This window comes from Triturus cristatus, chromosome 3_1 (genome assembly GCF_964204655.1).
Source record: "Triturus cristatus chromosome 3_1, aTriCri1.1, whole genome shotgun sequence".
Classification (NCBI taxonomy): Eukaryota; Metazoa; Chordata; class Amphibia; order Caudata; family Salamandridae; genus Triturus; species Triturus cristatus.
In genome coordinates this window covers 241,616,280-241,636,708 of record NC_140583.1, presented here as the reverse complement: position 1 = coordinate 241,636,708, position 20,429 = coordinate 241,616,280, and positions in this window count along the sequence as shown.

Here is a 20,429-nt window from a genome sequence, read left to right as displayed (position 1 = left end):
ATATGATTGGCGAATCCAGGACGGGGTTCTGACTCAGGAAAGTGAGCGAGTTCCTCGATTCATCCCTTTTTCTGATGCCCAGGGCAAGGAGAAGGTGCACCCGGCGCGGAAGGGGCTCTGTCATCAGCACAAGTGATCGCCCCAGATTCTATTGTTCCTACAGCTAATCCAGAGGCTCGCAGTGCCCCTGTTTCACTGGATTCGTCATCCTCCGTTTTGTTCTCTGATCAAGAAGTGCCTGGCTATACTCGATACAACCTGCCGCCCAGAAAACAACACGGTACACCAGGTGAACATGGTAGGAGATAGGTAGAGACTTGAGTGATAGGGTACAGACCTGTGCTATGAATGTCTGTTAGATAAGCTTCTCGTGTACTGAGCGGGACACTGGACTGAACACGCTGAGAGCATTGAACATTTGTTTGCTCTGTTCAGAAAGAAAGACTGAATTTTATGTTCAAAGGGGCCCAGGTTGTGTTTTCTTCAAGGGTTGTGTGAGAACATAACTCCAACGTGAGAAGTTTGTTCTGGTATTATCTGTGATGAACGATAGGAGCCTGCCTGTGAGGCTCTAAACGGACACAGGAAAGAAGCACCCTCTGGCAGGTTGGACTGCTTTGCCCTAGTTTATTGTTGGACTTTTAGTTAGCATGTATCCCTTTGCTCGTTTTGTTCCTGAAGAGGAACGTCCTTTTGTACCATGCTATTTTCCTACATATATGCCTGTTTTTTCTAGTTGGACCAATCATGTTAAAATTGCATTTATAGCTACTATAGCAATCTTGCTAATTATATTATTGGGAGTCTTCATATATTTAGAATTTCACCACCCTATGCATACTGTTTTAAGAACAACTACCCCACCTCCGGAACATGTGTTTCATACTTTAGCCCCTCATAAGGAAAGGCATCATCAGACCTATGTGAAAAATGCATTCATTGAAATACTTCATCAAGCACACAGTGCCAACAATACTACAAATTGCTGGGTTTGTGGTCTTTTACCATCTGTTATGCACAAGGACGACTTATTTATATCCCTACCTTTGTCTCATCTGGGAAGTTGCGAGGCTTGGTTCAAATTGCTTTCTATGATGTATAGGCATTACACTGTGGACGCTCAAAGGTTTTCAGAGAAGGATTATGAATTGATTTTAGCATATATTGAGGTTCATCAAGGATTCAACCCCGAAGGGAATAATGGAGAGGGAACTTTAGATCCGAATGCTTGTATGAATATGTACATAACGCATGAAAATACCACTTGGTTGAAAAATGACATTTTTTTGTTGAATTCAATATTATCGACACTTTCAGGACCGTAATGTTACTGAAGATAGGGCTATTCCAGTGCCTGTATTAAACAGTACCTCTACGTTTTGTGTTCAAGGAGTAGGGTACATATCAGTAGGAGAAAGCCGATGTAATTACACTTATCGGTTGCGTACCTTTAGCAGCCCTCTGTTGTTAACCCCTCCTAATGTATATTTTGTCTGTGGAGAAAGGGCCTATACTTGGCTTCTGCGAGGTTGGACTGGACGTTGCTACCTGTCCTTCCTGTTCCCTCCAGTCTATATTGCCCCTTCTAATTATCACAAGGATCACCGACTAGATAAACGTAGTGTGCTTAGCAAGAGAAATAAAAGGGAGATAGATACCACCGATATAGATCAGACCGATACTCCACTGCAGCATTTTACCGACATTATGAAAGGAGTGTTACCCTTTTGGGGGCCTATGCTTACTAGTCGAGAAGTGCAACATTTGTCTAGAGTATTTGAAGGGGTGATTAATACTACTGCAGGAATACTGACCAATATAACAGTAGAGCTACAGGCGACCAGACTCGTTTCGCTTCAAAACCGTATGGTTTTGGACGTTATCTTGGCAGATTGAGGTGGAGCATGCCGTGTGATCGGCAGCTCTTGCTGTGTTTATATTCCTGACTCCGCCCCCTCTGTTCATTTGGCTATACAGAAACTACATCGTTTAGCTTCCGATATACATGTAGAAACTGGTACATGGTCTCTCTCTGGTTGGTTCTGGGGTTTGCTGTCTACTTGGGGATGGAAAAGTTTGATGGTGCTGGCATGTATAGCTGGTATCATTTTCACGTGTTGTGTTTGTGTACAATGTGGACCTGCATGTTGCTCCTATTGCGCGATAAAACTCACTTCTTCTGTGTCTGGTCCATCCCCAACAGCGGTAAAAGCTCAGCTAGTTCAACAGGAGCTCAAAGACTTAATGCAGATTGATGAGGGAATATTTAAAGATTGAAAGGTTTTTGTTAGCTACATCATGCTAAAAGGGCCGTTCTGAGGGATAAAAAAGTAGATTTCCCGTAAATATGGAGTATCGGACCTAAATTATGTTAGCATGATGCATCTATACGTATACTTCTTGTTTGATATATATGCTTTTGCTTGGAGGAAACTCGTTTATTTCCTCCCGGTATATCTATTGCTAAAAGAGTAGGCCGAGAACCATACAGACGTCATCTTTTAACATATGCTCGAGCACGGGCCGTGATCAAGTGTTGCTCACGTGCAGTTGTCAGGCCCCAGTTCATCTGAGTTACTGGTAGCAGCTGAAGGTAGGCTGTTTTACTCGACTGTTCTAAGACTCAAGGTCACATCTGACTTTGGGGGCGATAGGCGCATTCCTGGAGGTGCCGTGTCTACAATCCCAGGAACCAAGACGAAAGGGAGTCACCCCTCCTGATCTCCTCAGTAATAAATAAGTCAAGCCTTTGTACTGATCTGATGTGTGCCATATATGGTCCTTCCCTGGAGCTCAAGGGCCAACTGGTATTTTTCCTTTTACAGTGATTGTATGTGTTGAACCGAAAAGTATATAACCTCATGTTTCAAAACGAGCCAACAGTCTTCTTGGCGCACCTGATGGGTGGGGTTCGGAGAGGCTCCTCTATAGAGTATTTTGTTTAATAAACGATTGAACCTTCTTCACTGCCAACTGACTGATTATTTGGTAATGGTACTGGGACTATTGGTAGGTATAGTCCTATAGTTTAATTTTATGGTACATCAAGGTAAAGTGAAAAATTTGTTTTTTATTGGTGAAGCTCCTGAAGGAACACCTGTGCATTTTATGTCTACCAATTTGGGACAAAATTCATGTATGTGGGTTCACCAATGGTGCAAGAGTACTGAAAAAGAGGGTCTTTTGAGATTTCCAAAAGATGGTACTTTTGAATTGCAAGTTATTGACAAATTAAGGGAAGTGTTATGTGAAAGAAAGACACCATCTGGAGCTGCATAATTTGAGGCATGTGGGAAAAGACAGCAAGAGACAAAGTAAGAGAGGATACAAAGGTAAAGCACCAGATGCAGGAGAAGGGAATTAATGATGATAAAAAGTTTCAAATAAATAATGATTCAGGGGATGTAATAATGGATGCATTGTTAACTGAGTGTCCGCCACTTTATGTGGTTCCCATTAAAAATACTGATAATAGTGTACCAGTAAGTACTGCAGTGGCTACTGCTTCTGTTGAACAGAGAGAAATACAGACATTTCAGATTGACCCACTACCTGTTGACTCAGCACTGACAGTGATACCTCCAGGTGTTACTGCTTTAAATGTGACTGATTCAGTGAAAACACTACAAGCTGCAGACGCACAGACAGTGCCTAGACAAATTGTGACTGTCCAAATTAATATGGGCCCTACTCAAAAGGTTCAAAGAGTTGTAGAAGGAGTAAATATGTCAGGGTTTATTTCAGAAACTCAGAATTTACAGATTATTGAACAGAAACTACCCCTGACAGTCCAAGCATTGAAAGATGGGGGACAAATTGTATTTACAACATCTGCAGCCCAGGATAAAATAAATATATTTGGAGATGGGATTTTTCAAACCTGCTTTAAGGAAGCAGCAGTAATTAAAAAGATAGAAAGCATGGGGGAACAAATTAACCCAGACCCCGAAAAAGAGAAACAGCTTAGTGTTTTAAATTCAGCATTTGAGCATGAAGAAATTAACAGTCCTTGCTATTCAAATCATGAAAATGTGAACCAGTGTCGGGAAAAATAATTAATTTCTTTGAGTAAGGAAACAAATACATGTGCAGTAACTACACATGGTAGACTGACCGATTTGGCTCACAAATATGAAATTAATGTTTCAGGAAGTTTTCCATTTCAGAAAAGTTTCAGGGTACATATGGATGAAGAGGCAAATGAGACAATGAGTTCTTCAGGAATCCAATTGCACATTGCAGAAAACAAATATATTTTTAAATACAATGGGCTTGAGAAATTAGGAGACAAGTGGGCAAGAAAACATGAGAAGAGAAAGAAACCACCAGACCTAGCAAGGAAACTGGATAAGAAAAAGAAACCACCTGATTTAGTTGAGGAAAATAATAAGCAGAATGAGGGAGAAGCTTTTGCTTGCTCATTGAGAGAAATGGTGGGAGAAGTGCATGTTCATGTGCCACGGAACAAAAGTGAACTTGCAGAATTTCTGAACACATTCCCGAATTTGAGAGACAAACTTATGCTGTGGTACCCACAAGTTGATGGATTTATCGAAATTTTAAAGAAGTTGTGTATTCATTTGGAAATGATTTTTGACACTGCCATGCAAACTGAATTATGGTTTGAATCTAAAGTTGCGGTGCAAAGGCCAGGTGAGGAGACAGTGAAAAATGTTTGCATGAATGCACCATCATTTTCTCTTGTTGTTGAGAAAGATGAAGCAGTGATTACTTTTCTGAAGGGCAGAGTGCCAGAAAAATGTTAATTGGGTACAGATTAAAAGAACAAAACAGGAGCCAAAATTGGTTCATGAGTTTTGTGAAAGTGTGTGTTTAATGTTTAAGCAACACAGTGGCAGAGTATGTCCAGATGCCACTGGCATAAGATTCTTTGTGACTCAGTTGGTTATTGGTTTAATATTTTCTGATCAGATCAGTGTGCACATACAGCAAAAGCTGATAGAATGGCATCTGAAGGATGACGGTTACTATTGTGCTGGACAGGGAATTAAGCCAAAAGAGTTTGAAGAAAAACCTATGATGGTACAGAGAAGGTTTGCACAGAAATGTTTTCAGAATAAGCTGTTTGCAGAGAATAACATTGTGGTACAGGGTGATGTTTCACAAGCAGAGGTAAAAAGTGCTCAAGGAAGATGGAAATAAAGGTGTTTTGGTTTGTGCAAGTTCAGGTATGGATGTTGTACTGCTGGAAAATGTGTCCTTATGCCATCTTTGTGACAGATTTGAGCACTGGAAGAAGAGATTTAAATTTAAACATGATGCAGCAGTAGGAAATGTGCAAAAACAGAGAGAAATGCAGGTGCAAGAGGTGCCAGCTAAGCAACTGCAAATGTCAGTTCAGAAACAGGTACCAATAGCAGGAATTTTTCAAGCCCAAATGATCCCACAAAATATGAAAATGCTATAATTAATTTAAGTCTGTTGTCCAGAGCAAATGTGAATTATTTCCAGAAACAAAATCAGAACCGAGTTCAACAGGTTACTGTATTTGAAAATGAGAGTTTTAACCCTAACGATTCTGAATTTACCAAGTCCATTGTGAAAGCAGTGGAAGGTCGAGACTTAGTTGGAGTTTTAAACAAAGAAATTACAAACCCATTTTTAGAAGAATTTGCACCACAAATAGGCCCATTTAAGGAAAGTTACCAAGTTATTATTTGTGACTCAGTCCTGACAGGAAAACAATTGTTTTGCAAATTAAACAGCACAGATTACTGTACACCAGATAATGTTAATTTTCAGATTCCTGATCAGGATGTACATTTTAAAATGGCCCAACAAGAGACAGCTGTAACATTATTTTCTGAAAAGACAGTTGAAAAATGTCCTTCTGATTTGAAAGAAATAATAAAAACAGAAGTAAGGGAGTTCACAGAGAAAGATGTCAGATTAATAAAATGTGCACAACATGTCTTATTCAAATTAGCACCAGATGACATGTATTCAAGAACAGCATCAGTTGCAGGCATTTTACCAATAAAAGGATTTTTGATGGAATTGATTGGAAGTTTATGTAACTTTCTGATCACAGGTTCGCAGTAACTAAATGAAAAGAATAGATTGGAGCAGGAGATTAATAGCATAATTTTTCCATGTTGTCCTATGGTACCGAATCCAGCCAATATATTTTTTCACATTCCATGTGCTGAAGAATGGCTTACTGTTATTGATTCTTGCCAAGTTCATGTCACAGTGCCATTGCATGAAGCTAGTGAAGAGTACTGTCAGAAAGAGATTGAATGTCTGGGACACATAATTGGAAAGGGGGGTAGAAAGGTGTCACCACAGAGAGTGGAAATAATTTACCAGATGAATCCACCTCATATTCAGAAAGAATTCAGGAAGTTTTTGGGAATGGTTAGCTGCTGTAGAGAGTGGTTACTAAACCTTTCCCTAGTGGCTAAGCCTTTACTGAGGCCGACACACAAGGATGTGTCTGATCCGATTCCATTGGACAACAATTGCACAAAAACATTCCTAGAGTTGAAAGTGAAAAGGTGTCGCGCCCTGGCACTAGGAATGCAAGTTTGTTTAAAAGAAAATACACCGATGTGCAGTGAGAGGGAGGGCTGCGCTCTCTCAGTGCCTGTTCAAAAACATGAATGCGTTCAAAGGTCTGTGACGTATTTCCCAATGACCCTTGACCCCAACGACACAGAAATGCCCAGCTGTCTTAATTTAGTAGCTGTGGTAGATGTCAGTCATAAAAAGAGTGAGTTTATAATAATGGAATTTCCAATTATTTTAATGGTTGCTTTCTTTGTGGAGTTGTTTTGGGAAAATACTGTGGCCTAGAAATGTCTAAATTCAAATGTATTTAGCTTATTGCCGGCAAATGAAATTGTTTGTGATCAAACTGAACCTAAATGTTTAAATGTCATGAATTTCTACCTGAAACCAAAATTAGACTTTAATGATGAACGTCTGATTCAGCCCAACCATTTTGTAGATGGCCCATATTTGAAAGGTAACAATGACACATTAGGAGCAGCACATGCTGTGCTTCCTATATATTATGTTGTCAAAGTTTAATGGCTGTCAGCGGTTACCTCAGCCCAAAATTCGAGATTGATTGCCCTTACCATAACATGCAATATAATTTCTCAATTGAGAGTCACTGTTGTTCGGGGAAAGAGAAATGCTAATTCAGTTGCACAATACTGTATCCTGTTAGTCTCAAATGTGTTATTTCAAAAGCTGATGCCCAGGTACAGATTGTCAGTTTCTCTGAAATCAGATCATAATGAGGTCTCAAAGATGATGAGTGCAGAACCACAGACTGGACAAGGAGTGGATTGTAGCGATCTGCCTGAAGTTTCAAGCATAATAAAGCAACACAAAGGCAGCACAGAGTTACATTTTGTAAAAGACTGTGTTTCAGCATCACCAAAGTTGCTTGAGTATTTACATGCAAATGCACTTGTGAAAAACACAGATGAAAAGACTAGCCATTGCTGTGAAGGTCTGACTGATGTGGAGTGTCCAGTTTCTCACCAGATTGCAGCTGCTACACAAGATCTACATAATGAATGGTGCCAAAACTTTGATCTGAGAGATGCTGTGAAATGGAAAGGCCTGTTCCAAATGATCCTGGCAAAGACTGTTGTGAAATGTGGTGGCCTTCCAAATTGGGTGCATGCCTCTCACTCACGTATGGTCCTGTGTCCCCCTGATAAAAGAGCTCCTCTTCAAGAAAAGATGCCAGCAGTGGTCAAAAGTCCACAGAAGAGGGTCAGTCTAGCTGTAAGGGAACACACAGAGTTTGAAGCAGCACTAGAGAAAACTGAGGTGGCACTGGAAAAGCAAAAAGTGGAAACTGACTCAAATGAAAGCGGTGTCCAAAGGGTGAAAGAGTCAGATGCAGCCTCTGAAGAAGAAATTAGTGATGTGGGCCTACTAGTGGAGGTTGGAAAATGCTGGCTGAAAGGGAATCCAAAAGGTTTGCGGTGGTCCCTTGAAAAATCATTTGCACCCATAGCTGAAACATCTGAATCTGATCAAAGTGAAAATATAAGTGAAAGGCTTGGATTGGAAAAGTGCAAGGTATTGATGGTGCTCTGTCAGAGTTTTTCAGCACCTGAGTGGTAAAAATGCATGGAAAAAGTACAGGATGCCACACTGTTTGAGCCATCCTGAAGGCAAGCAGGTGACAAGGAGCCAAAATTTGCTGGAACAATAAATGAGAACTGTTAAACTGTTCCAAGAAGCTACTTACAGAAATCTGCACAACAATGTTTGAGCTTGGCTATATATGATCTGCTTACAGACCAAATTTGTGTGGCCTTAGAAATAGAGGTAACATTGTTATATGCTCAGCTTTTGTAATAACCAGTGATAAAGAACATACTAATTTAGTAGGGTTTTCTTTTAGACACCTGTGTGAATTAAGTGTGCTAATGAACACTAAAGATGAGTAGTAATATTTTAGGTGGTGAAAAACATATATTTGACTCAACTAATGATGTGTTTTATTCAAACAAATGTAACATGTGAAATTAAATAAGTGTGATAAATTTAGAAATCATTTGAGGTACAATGATTTGATATTTATCAAAAGGGTGAATTGTTGGAGCTTAGATTTCACCCTTTACAGCGGTAAACCACAGGTAATGAGGTTTTGAATAGGGAAATTACCAGGTAATTACAGCTAGATCACATGGTATGTCTTATTTACTGTGTATGAATGAAAACAACAAGAGAGAGAGGGTTGAGACACACTCTTAATCCCCCTATATACTGAATTAAACAACAAAAGAGTGTGTAAAAAGAAACACAAAAATATATATAATCAAATAAGAAGATATCTATGTGTGTTAATGTGCCACAGACAAATCAATCAGATATGAGTATAGAACCCTCACTCACCAACCTGGTTGGTGACATGCTTCATCATAGGTTTCCACCAGGGGTGCCTACTGCACCTCTGGTGTGCTTCAACGCTTCCTTAAAGCGGAGCGCAAGTATCAGACTGAGAAAGATTTTAATGTGTGATAAGTGCAAAAAATAATTGTGTTGGTTAAAAAAGTACACAGGATTCGTCCACAAGCAATTTTAATGGCGACAAACCTGGCACTGTCTAAAAACAAGTGTGAAAAAGGATGGTTACCACTGACATAAATTGATCAGGTACATCCTATGTAATGAATACAGTATTGGTCGATATGTTTCAGCTTCTGGGCGTAATTACACGAAGCTTTCTTCAGGACCTACAAAAAGGGAAACAGCACCTTGGCGCTATAAGCTCGCTAAGGCTTACCCTAACCTCAGGTGCAAAAAAACCGAATAGACTCACGGTTTTGAAGAGGCCTTCGAGAACTTCACAAAAACCTTAAGATATCTGTAAAAAAACATATATATCCATAATACATGCATATATTAATTTCCAAATCATTAATTAATATGTATAATTACTACATTAGAAAAATGAAGGAAATATCATAGGCACAAATTCAAATCTATGATAAAATCATTAGACTGGCATACAAACTGACATCACTCCATGTCTACCTGAATTTGGACGAAATAAAGAGAGAAAAACAAATTCTTTATGCTAATCTTTCAAATTTGTCACAAAAAGTGAGTAAATCTACTCAATTTAGCCGTTTATCAAATATAAACTGACAGAAAAGATTACTAGGACTTAACTGTAATCTCGCTAAAGCTTGGCAAACCAAAAGTGTAGAGAATGCACCATCAACGAAGTGGCGCATACTTCCACATAGGAGAACAACCAGAAAAACAAGAAAAACAGGGCTTACGTGTACAGAAAAATGATCCCACTCCTTAGGCATACAGGTGGGTGGCGGGACTACAGAACAACTGTAATGGGAAAAGAAACGGGGAAATTACACCAAGTTACTATTCCCGCTACTTAACAACCCACAACGTACCGCTATAGAAATGGTAAAAATGCCAAGCGGTGCTTACTTCTTCCACGTCCACAGCCAGGTAAGTCAACCTAAAAAGTCCCACCGAGCCGGGAGTCAGTAAAACCATGAAGCGTTTGTGTTTAAATAGAAAAATTCATCCGAATGGCGGGAACTCTCACTCAACCCCGGCGAGCAGTTCCGCGTATCACGTGACCGGCGCTGGTAGCGTCAACGTCACCACGGAGAAAGGACTTGCCTCCCAGCATCGAAAAAAGGGACTAGAATGTCAACCTTTCTCTCCGGGTGAGAAAAGTACCGGCTTCATGTAAAACTTTATTTACACCCTTACACACGCGCAGACATACTAAAGATTTTATCAAGCCAACGCGAAAGCGTAGACCTGCGATAAATCCACGTGGGAATTCAAATTCAACCTATAGCTGAAATCAAAATAATCCTGAGGCTAATAGACATCTCAATAAAGTAAAAGCAGACATGTCAATCATAGGGCATCACAGGGGTATTTAGAATATGTTCTAAAGAGTAGTATACAAGTAAAGAGGGGGTACTTGTTACTGTACCTCATTATTGTCAAATGGACATCTCAATAATGAAAATCAAACATGTCCATCATAGGGGTGTTTAGAATATGTTCTAATCTAGAGGAGCAAATGAGCGAGGGCCCATCCCTTTCTAGTCGTCCTGCATCCTGGTATTTCTGGACTACATCCGGCTAGTCCCAAAGCAGATATAGTTTGATGTGGTTAAATAGAAACTGCAGGCAAAGGGCCTTACTTATATGCATCTCCTCCATAACTCCCGATCCATTTTCTTCAATAACCCTGAAGCAGCATGGGAATGGGTGACAGATACTTTTAGGGTAGGAGTTTGGGGTGTGAGGGTTGGGGACACTGGCATTGGATTTTTATTTTTACCTTTCACTTTTTATTTCACTTAAGGTTCACGTCACACACACAGTGCACACATGGTTACAGATGTTGCATGATCCAAATGAACATCCTGGTGAACTTCGAGGGGCTGATGTGAGTGTCTAAGCAGTAGCACAACCCACCATACCAGCTGATCCTACTTCTCACCCGTATCCCACATTATCACTTATGCAATAACATTTGCAGTAATGACCTGGCACGTCAATGCGCTGAATGACCACTTAAAGTGTAGTGCAGTCTTTTGATTCACGAAACGCCACTCACAGGGGTATTACTCCCCCGGGCCATACCATTCTTAGTGGGAATTTTAAGGCCGTGCTGGACCCACAGTTCAACTCTACAGGAGTTGGGGATAAGGGCCTTCGCAGACCCACTCTTCTTGCAGAGTGGACCAGCAGCCCCAGCCTATCTGATGACTGGAGAACATGGCACCCACAAGAGCGCATTTATATATACATGCATAAGTGGCACATGAATGCCTCTCACGGTTATCCTACTATTTTATGCCAGGGACAGACATGACTATAAAAAACAAGGCAGCCATCCTCCCAAGAGGGATTTCGGACAATGCTCCAGTCAAAATGTGCTTGGGATCGATGGTAAGTAGACCGTGACCTATGTGGCGGTTGAACGTTTGGTACCTAACAGACCCCCATTGCTCCCAATACCTTTATACCTACTTTGAGTTAAATCAGGGCTCGGTGAACAGTCCAGGGAATCTGTGGGCAGCTGGGAAGGTGGTCTTGTGGGGTAGAGTGAAGGCCTACATGAGTGGACAATCCACAGCTAGCCTGTGAGACCACTTTGCTGTGCCTTGAGCATCATAGGAAACAGAATGAACACTCCAAGCGGTAGCTTGCAACGAATCAAGCCTTCTTGCGCAAACTCTACCTCAAGGAGGCCAAGAAATGGTAGATAGCCTCTTAAGTATGGGGTGATTTAACCGGGAAATTACTCCATTGGCTTGTGACGCACGAGGCCATGACCCAGCTGATTCCAATGATTAGAGGAGCTGAGGGAGACACATTCACTACATCGGTGGAGATTGCGGCTGCGTTTGCCTCATACTATAGTAGATTGTTTGCACAGCGCTCTCGCCCCAACGTGAGAGCATCCAACCTCTCATTGATGACCTCCCTCTGGCTTTACTGTCAGATTCATCCAGGGCTTTGCTGGATCAACCCCTTACCCAGAAGTCACTACAGCAATAACAGATATGTATCTGGCCGAAACGCAGGGACCGGATGGCTTCCGAGCAGAGTACTACTCCAGGCTTAGGAATGTGCTTGCCCAGATCTTCTCAATCTATATCAAGACGTGGTAAAGGGAGTCCAGTTCCTTACCAAGCTGAGTATAACGACCAGTGTTGTCATCCATAAGGCTGCAAAATCTCTGGATGGCTGCTCCTCCTACTGCCCAATTTCATTGATCAACACCGAATTGAAAATCTACGCCAAAATACTGGCAAGCAGGTTATTTTTGGTGATTACAACCCTTGTTCACTCTGACCAATGCAGCTTTATGCTGCACTGTAGGAGACACCACTGCATATGCAGAGTACACGACGCGTTCACCTGCTACCACACACACTCAGATCTCAAGGTACCCCTGTTACTGGATTTCGTACCAGCCTTTGACTTCCTTGACTGGTCCATTCTCTTTCAGGTTCTTACCCGGAAGGTCTTTGGGTCACACTTCCTTTTCTTTGTCAAGGTGCATTATTTCAAAGTTTTATATAGCGCTAGCCAGACCCGAGGGTTATGCCAAACCTCGAGCAGGTGAGAGTCAATGGTGTCCTCTCTCCCCCAATACCTATTGGCAGTGGCACCCGGCAGGGCTGCCCCCTCTCCCCACTCCTGTTTGCGCTGGCATTGGAACCTCTGATGACATGAATTAGGTTTACTGCACAGTTCCAAGGATTCCGCTTGTACGACAGCTTTGAAGACTGCATAGCACTATATGTGAACTATGTTCTGCCACTCATCAGATCCTTCTCACTTGGACCCCGCTCACGACAGAAGACACCTTAAAGACCATGAAGGGCATCCACTCTGGAACACCCTCAGACCCCTGCTCTGCCCACATCTTCCACAGAGCCACCATGGCCATTGCACCCAAACTACCCCGGATGATCAACTGCTGAATCGAACCCGCCACATTCACCGATGACCGGAAACACGCCAAAGTCAACCCCCTCCTGAAGCAACCCTCCGCAGACCTGACGGACGCAAGAACCTCAGACCCATCTCCCTGCTTCCATTTGCAGCCAAGGTCATCGAAAAAGGCCGTCAGCACCCAGCTAGCAAACTTCATTGAAGCCAACAACGTCCTAGAGGTCTCCCAATCTGGATTCCGCAGCAACCACAGCACTGACACCACCCTACTCGCCGCCATCAATGACATCTGCTTCCTCCTCGATCAGGGCCAAATGGCAGCACTCATCCTCGGGACCTCTCAGCTGCCTCCAACACCGTCTCCCACCGCACACTTACCACCAGACTCTATGACTCTGGCACCCGCGGAAAGGCCCTCAACTGGATATGCTCCTTTCTCACAGCCAGAACTAAGCACGTCAGACTCCTGCCCTACCTCTCAGAACCAACAGAGACCAGGTGTGGAGTGCCCCAGGGATCCTCCCTCAGCCCTACCCTTTTCAACATCTACATGGCCCCACTTGCAACCATCATCAGAAACCACGGGCTCAACATCATCTCCTAGGCTGACGACAACCAGCTCATCCTCTCCCTCACCAACGTATCCAACATCACAAGGAACAACTTTCAAGAAGGGATGAAAGCCGTCGCCACCTGGATGAAGAAGAGCTGCCTGAAACTCAACTCAAAGAAAAAGAAGTCTTCATCCTTGGCTCCACCTCCACCACATTGGATGACACCTTGTGGCCGCCCACCCTCGGAAACCCCCCCACCCTGACGGACCATGCACGAAACCTTGGCATCATACTAGACTCATCGCTCACGATAAACTGCCAGATCAACGCCGTATCCTCGGCCTGCATCAACACCCTCCGCATACTCCGAAAACGTTCAGATGGACCCCCATCCGAATCCAGAAAAACTGTCACGCACGCCCTCATCAGCAGCAGACTAGACTACGGCAATGCTCTTTATGCCGGAATCAACAAGAAAATCCTTCCCAGGCTCCAGACCGCCAAGAACGCCGTAGCCAGACTGATCCTAGACATCCTCTGTCACAACCAAATCACCCAACACCTCCGCGATTTCTACTTACTCCCCATCGAAAGAAGAATACCCTTCAAGCTCCTCACTCTTGCATACAAGGCCTCCACAACATCAGAGCAGCATACCTAAACAACCACCTCTCTTTTCACGCACCCAAGAGAAACCTCCAATCAGCCAACCTCTCTCTGGCCACCATCCCATGCATCTACAAGACCAGAACGGGAGGAAAGTCTTTTTCCTACCTTGTAGCCAAGACCTGGAACGACCTCCCCCTCCACCTCCGGCAAAGCCCTACACTGCTCCAGTTCAGGAAGGACTGTTGTTAGTGCTCATGAAGGTTTGGCCGCCCGTCTCAGGCCGGCCAAACCGTCATGCGCATTGAAGCTGTCTTCAACCCGAGCTGCGTTGCAGGCACAGGCTTTCAGTCTCACTGGGAGCACAAATTCAGATCGCTCAGACCAATCCTGATGCTGCTCTCATGACATGAGAGCAGCGTCAGGATTGGCCGCATTGGTGTCTGAGAGCCCGTGCCTGTGAGAAGAGGAGCAGAAGAGCGCAACCAGCTGTAGGTACTTTATTTTTGTTCCCCTGCAATCCCCACATGCCCGCCACTCTTCCACAACTCCAGCGGTTACAGGTGGGCAGCACGAGCAGCCAACTGGGCTTGTCACCAGATCCTGGGCATATATTGCCCAGTTGTGGCCAGAGTTAGGGTGGGTGGCACTGTGCTGCATGCCTAGCAGGAGGATCCGGTCCAGGGAGAGACCAGGAGGGTCAGGCTGCAATTGTGGAGTCCGTGGAGCAGAGAGGTGGTCAAGTCAGAAGGGCATATAAGGCAAGCGTCGAAGATCCGGGATTAGATGTGTGGTTCATGCCTGCCATTGCCACTCCACAGACCCTTCCACAAGCCCTCCTTGAGGCTCTCAGGGACAAGGCCCAGTGGACGGAGGCTCTAGGGGTGCAGGGGGAGCCATGACACTCTATTCAGAGGCGGCAGGACCCCTACAACGTCTGCGGAGCAGTTGACTACTAAGTCTGAAGAGGAGGGGGTTCATCCCAGTCTCATGTGGAGCCCCCTTTGTCTGTTGCAGGATCTTATCGTCGACGCTGGTCTAGGTTCTTGTGGAGTCACTGCAGGCCAGCTCGCATGACCCTCACCACCAGGTCTGTGTTGTCAATCCATGATTCAGGGTGCACTGGTCAGACAGGCGCTCATGAGGAGGTGTCAAGTGGATGTCTCCTATCCTGTCGCTCCTCCTGTCATTGGCTGCCCCATGACAACGTCAGCCAATGCCTCGAGGCGGAAAGCCCTTCCCCATTCCTCCAAGAGCCACAAGGCTCCCCTCCTGCCACCTGATGTCACAGTCGCGGCCCAGTTAATATTTATTTTTTTAATGTTGTGTGGCTGTCTGTTTATGTGTGTTTGTGCGTCCTGTCTGTATGAATGCATGTGTGTTTGTCCTGTGAATGGGTGTGCACTTCTGTATGTGCTTGTGAATGATGGGTGTGATGTGTCATGTGTGCACGCATTTAAATGGATGGGTGTGAGTGAGTGTTCATGCAGATAAGTGTGTATCTTGCAACAATGTCCCAAAGGGCATCAATATAAAGAAAACATTTTGTCCTTCATACAATACTTTAGACTAATGTATTGCACGTGTGAATAGATTTCAAAAAGAGAAGATATGGCTAACAATAATTCAAAGACAGTTATTTAATGTTTTTTATATTCAATTATTAACAGCATTAAGTATGGATTGAATGAAAAAATGGCAATTGCACAAAGTGAACACCCAGTGTGCGTGAATTTCATGCGAGTGGCGCAATATGATACACGTAAAACAAAGTAACTGCAAAATGTTATTATGATCCAATATTGTGAATGAGTAAAAGGAAAGGTCAAAGTTCATGTATGTGTCATTTCACAATAAGTCTCCTTGTTCAGCTGTAAAACTGTAGAGAGGTGTTTTCAATCTTCTGTAATTTATCTGGTCATCATCAGGACAAAAGTAGCACAAAGGATTTGATTGCTGTCTGAAAAAACAAGGGTTAAAGGAAAAAAGGAAAACATAAAAAAGGGAAAAGGAATTCATCAAAAATAATGAATCACTCAAGGGTTGGAAAGGGACATATTTCTAGCGCCTGTATGTCTTCCAAGAGATACTGTACAAAGAGAGGCGATGGGAAAAATAATATTAAATAGATTTGTATTGCAAGATCTGCAAAACTACAGTCAAGGTGAGGGAGGTGCATAACCAGTATCACACCAAAGTGCTGGTGTGTGTCCTCCCACATCTAACACTAAAATCCAATTTGAGGTAGCCACTGTACCCACAATAAACCCAGAAACAAAAGACAGATGTCCCTTTGGCTCCAGAGGGTCCTTTGGGGACAACAAGTCCCCCTGTTACCTCCAGTAAGTCCTACACAGTGGAATTGCTGAGCCCCCTTTCTCCACCACTCTGCATACATGCCTCCCGGCATACTGCTGGTTGGATGCTGAGGGTCCTTGGGGGCCAACAAGCCCTCCTGTTTTTATCAGTAAGCAGCTTTGGTCCGTGCAGGTAACAGCGGTGGGGCTGGGGCCGCGTGGGGTGGGATTTCGAGGAACTATGCCGAGTGAAAATTATTTATTTATTCAATTTTCCCTCTACATCGTCCTTAGAAACCCCCCTCCCCCCCCCCTATGCAGCCCCTCCGCTGTTACCTGCATGGACCGTGGCTGCCAGTAAGTTTCATACAGTGTGATTGCTGAGAGGACTTTGGAGGCCACACCCCCTTTCTCCACCACTCTGCAAACGTGCCTCCTGGTGCACTGCTGCTTGGGGAGGAAGTCCCCTTGGATGCTGAGAGTCCTTAGGGGCCAACCCTTCCTGTTACTACCAGTAAGTCCCACACAGTGTGATTGCTGAGACCTGGTAGGAGGCTCCATCTCCTTTCTCCACCAATCGGCAAATGCACCTCCTAGTGCACTACTGGTTGGGGGATGAAATCCTCTTGGATGTTGAGGGTTTTTGGGGGCCAAGAAGCCCTCCTGTCACCTCCAGTAAGTGCGACAGCAAGATTCTTGAGAGGCCCGCCCCCTTTCTCCCCTACTCTGCAAACGCAAATAGTAGTTAAAAAAACATAGAAATTCACTTAAAAAAAACAAAGGTTACAGGACCATTATACGTAGGCTCCGATTTCACTTGCACAAAACCAGTGAAATTTGGCAGTTATAGTTACAGGAGCTAACTACAACTTACACCCCAGCAAAGCATTGCTTATGACCTCAACATGACATCACTCATGACATGGTCAGTAACATCACTGATTACATCTTATATGATATCACTGCGAATCTAAGCAAATGTCTTGGTGAGGTGGCACCTCTTAGTTTACATGTTTAAGCCATGCCCTTTAATTGTATAGGCCACGCCCCTTTTACAAGACACTCCTCCACTTTTTGCATTTCACTTTCAAGCCATGTGTATGTCATTTTTTATCATGTTTAGACGGGAGAACACAAACACTTTACCACTGGTTGGCAGGCGTAAAGTGTGCAGAGTTGTATGGCCAACCATAACAGGTTCAGTTAGAAAAGGTAAAAATCTTGGTGAATGCCACACAAAAGATAGTCATTTCCAACACGCATCCAGAACCACCATCAGGAAAATATTGAGAGTTCTCGTTTGGGCTTCAGATGGTCCTTCATTCTACTCTGAGATATGCACATTGCCTGTTTTTCTCTCTTTGGATAGGGATCCCCAGTGGTTCATGCGGTAATGAACGACCTGTCCTTCATATGATCCACAATGTATTGAATAAAATTCATGCTTACATGGGTCTCACATGGATGTGCTCGGTTTGTGACTCGAATAGTACAAATTCAGCCAGTATCAGGCAACCAGCGGCATGGAAAGAGACAAATTACGCACTTGGTACGAATGACGTGTGGAATGACGAGTGTCATTCCACCTATTTAGTTTAGGATTAGTGCATTTATCAAATAAAGTCTACATCCCTATACCGTTTCCACATATAAGAGATAAGAGGTCTTTTCTTTGCATTTGTGAACAGTTGTTTTGCAGCACAGGAAGCACAACACGGCCACAAAGGTGCCCAGCTACTCTAGAAAGGCACATTTGACGCTCCTAAGGGTCAAACGGGCTTGTAGGGCAATCAGGCAGTGCCCGAAGGCTGGTCTGACAAGACAGTTTGTGGTGTTTTGGCTTTTTGTGGGCCTGTTTTATCATTTGGTGGGTCAGTTTTTACTGTTCATTTCTCTAATATTGTCACAAACGTTGTCAGAATTAAACACAAATGTATGTAGTCTGGCATACCTTGCAAACACCTGTACAGCTTGTCTTTACAAGATTAAAACTACCCTGGTTTGCAAATAGGGCCACTTTTTTAGCTATCTGATTCGCTGATTGGGGCCATTTTTAAGTTGGGGCTGGGTCTTGTTTTCTGTCCCAGTCTGACCCCTTAGATCTCGTATGAAGTGCAGAAGAGAGACCGGTGGAGCGAAGGGAGACAGAAATTTTTCTCACTTTACGCAGAGGGGAGAGAGGGTGAAGTGCTTAATTTGTTAAAAAAGTGAAAGGAGACAACTTTCATTTTGGGAGCCCAGTGCCAGCACTGCTGAATACTAGCGCTGTCGAATACCAAGGCTGACTCCCCTGAAGACGCGTTCTTCCACCATCCTAGACTTCCTGCATCTTTATCTCACTCTTGTGCGTTTCTTCATCCCTGCTTTCTCTTTTTGTTATTGTTTACCTATTTTCACTTCCTCATCCCCTCTGTCTTCTTCTGCTCTGGGTCAAAGTCTGAAGAGAAACAATTTGTGCTGCTCCCCAGGAATGAGTAATGGTGCCCAGCATCTGAAACCACAACAATCTTGAGCCAAATTAAGCGTAGTATCAACATTATGTTCATAATTGGCGCTGATTTGGCCTATGTCGTAGTGTCTGAGCGTCACCTTCCGCTCTCCCTGTCTGCAGTTCAGTCGCCAAATCAAAGCTGCCTAATCCCTTATCCACACCCAGCAGTCTCATCCTAATTGCCAACCACATGCTGCTCCACCTTCACTGCCAACCAAAGGCTTCTCCACCCTCACTGCCAACCACATGCTGCTCCACCCTCACTGCCAAGCAAAGGCTTCTCCACCCTCAATGCCAACAACAAGACTTTCCACCCTCATTCCATACTTTTGGCTAAGGGCGACTCAATCACCTCCCTCACTGGTCACAAGCCTTCACCGGTTGATATTTATAAGAAGCAGTACTAATAATTTTAAATCTCATGCATGCTTTTTTGCTGCTTTTACTCAATCTGATACCTGAAACTGGTAGCAGCAATTTATCCTGATGTTATATCAAACAGAGAGAGATTTTCATCGCAATCTCATCCTTTTTTAATAAAATAAATTGTTGAAGCAGTGCAGCTAAAAAAAGTTTTAGTATACATTTTAAGTAAATATATTGATTTCTATGCTTAATTTGTCTTGGATTTGTGTCTTCATAATCGTAAGGCAGCAGCTTGTGACGCCATTGATAGGCAGGGGACCTGGAATTATGCGGCAGGGTAAAATCCAATTATACAGCAGGTTTGACTAAATTATGCAGCAAGAAAAGGTACATTGAGCAGCAAAATGTGGTACATTTTATGATAGTATTACTTGATTAATTCGTCAATTTTGCACGCTAACACTGTTCGGGCGAAGCTTTCACCTCTTTAGTATCTGTTTAACACTCAGATATGGCAATTAGCAGTTGAATGGTCAACCATTGCCTATAGCTTTCCACTGCACATCACTGCGTTTTTTTATTAATGTTTATCTATTTGAGGTAGAATTGTTTTGGGTTAACATTATGAATTGTGCAGTGAATGATGGATTTATGTTCTCAATCCACAATTATGCAGAAAGCGTCTCAGCTGCAGAATCTCATAATTCCAGTGGCCATGTCTAGAAAACGAGGAGACTAGACCTTTGTGGGGAACTCTTACCATGAAACGGGGTCTCCCCTTTTTAGGATCCGAGAGAACACCTACTTCTGCTCACTGGCATGATTTTTCCTAGTTTGCTGTGTTGTTGTTAAGCATAGGAGAGTCCTGGAGAATTCAAATATTTCCTCATGGGTTCTTGATCGGATCTTGATGTACTTCCCGATTGTGACAGTGGCCATATTGAAGGAATAACAGGAACTATTTCATCTCATCCTTGTTGATTTAAGATTAGTATTGCTGACATCGATGAACACCTTATGGCTATCAGTGAAAGGAATGCAGAATCTGACTCTTACAGTGAATGCACCATGCTTCCACTTCACATCACACATTGCGCACCGCAAGACTGGGTGGAGAATGACATTAATCTGTTTAGCAATCTGACAGCGGCATGGTCAACG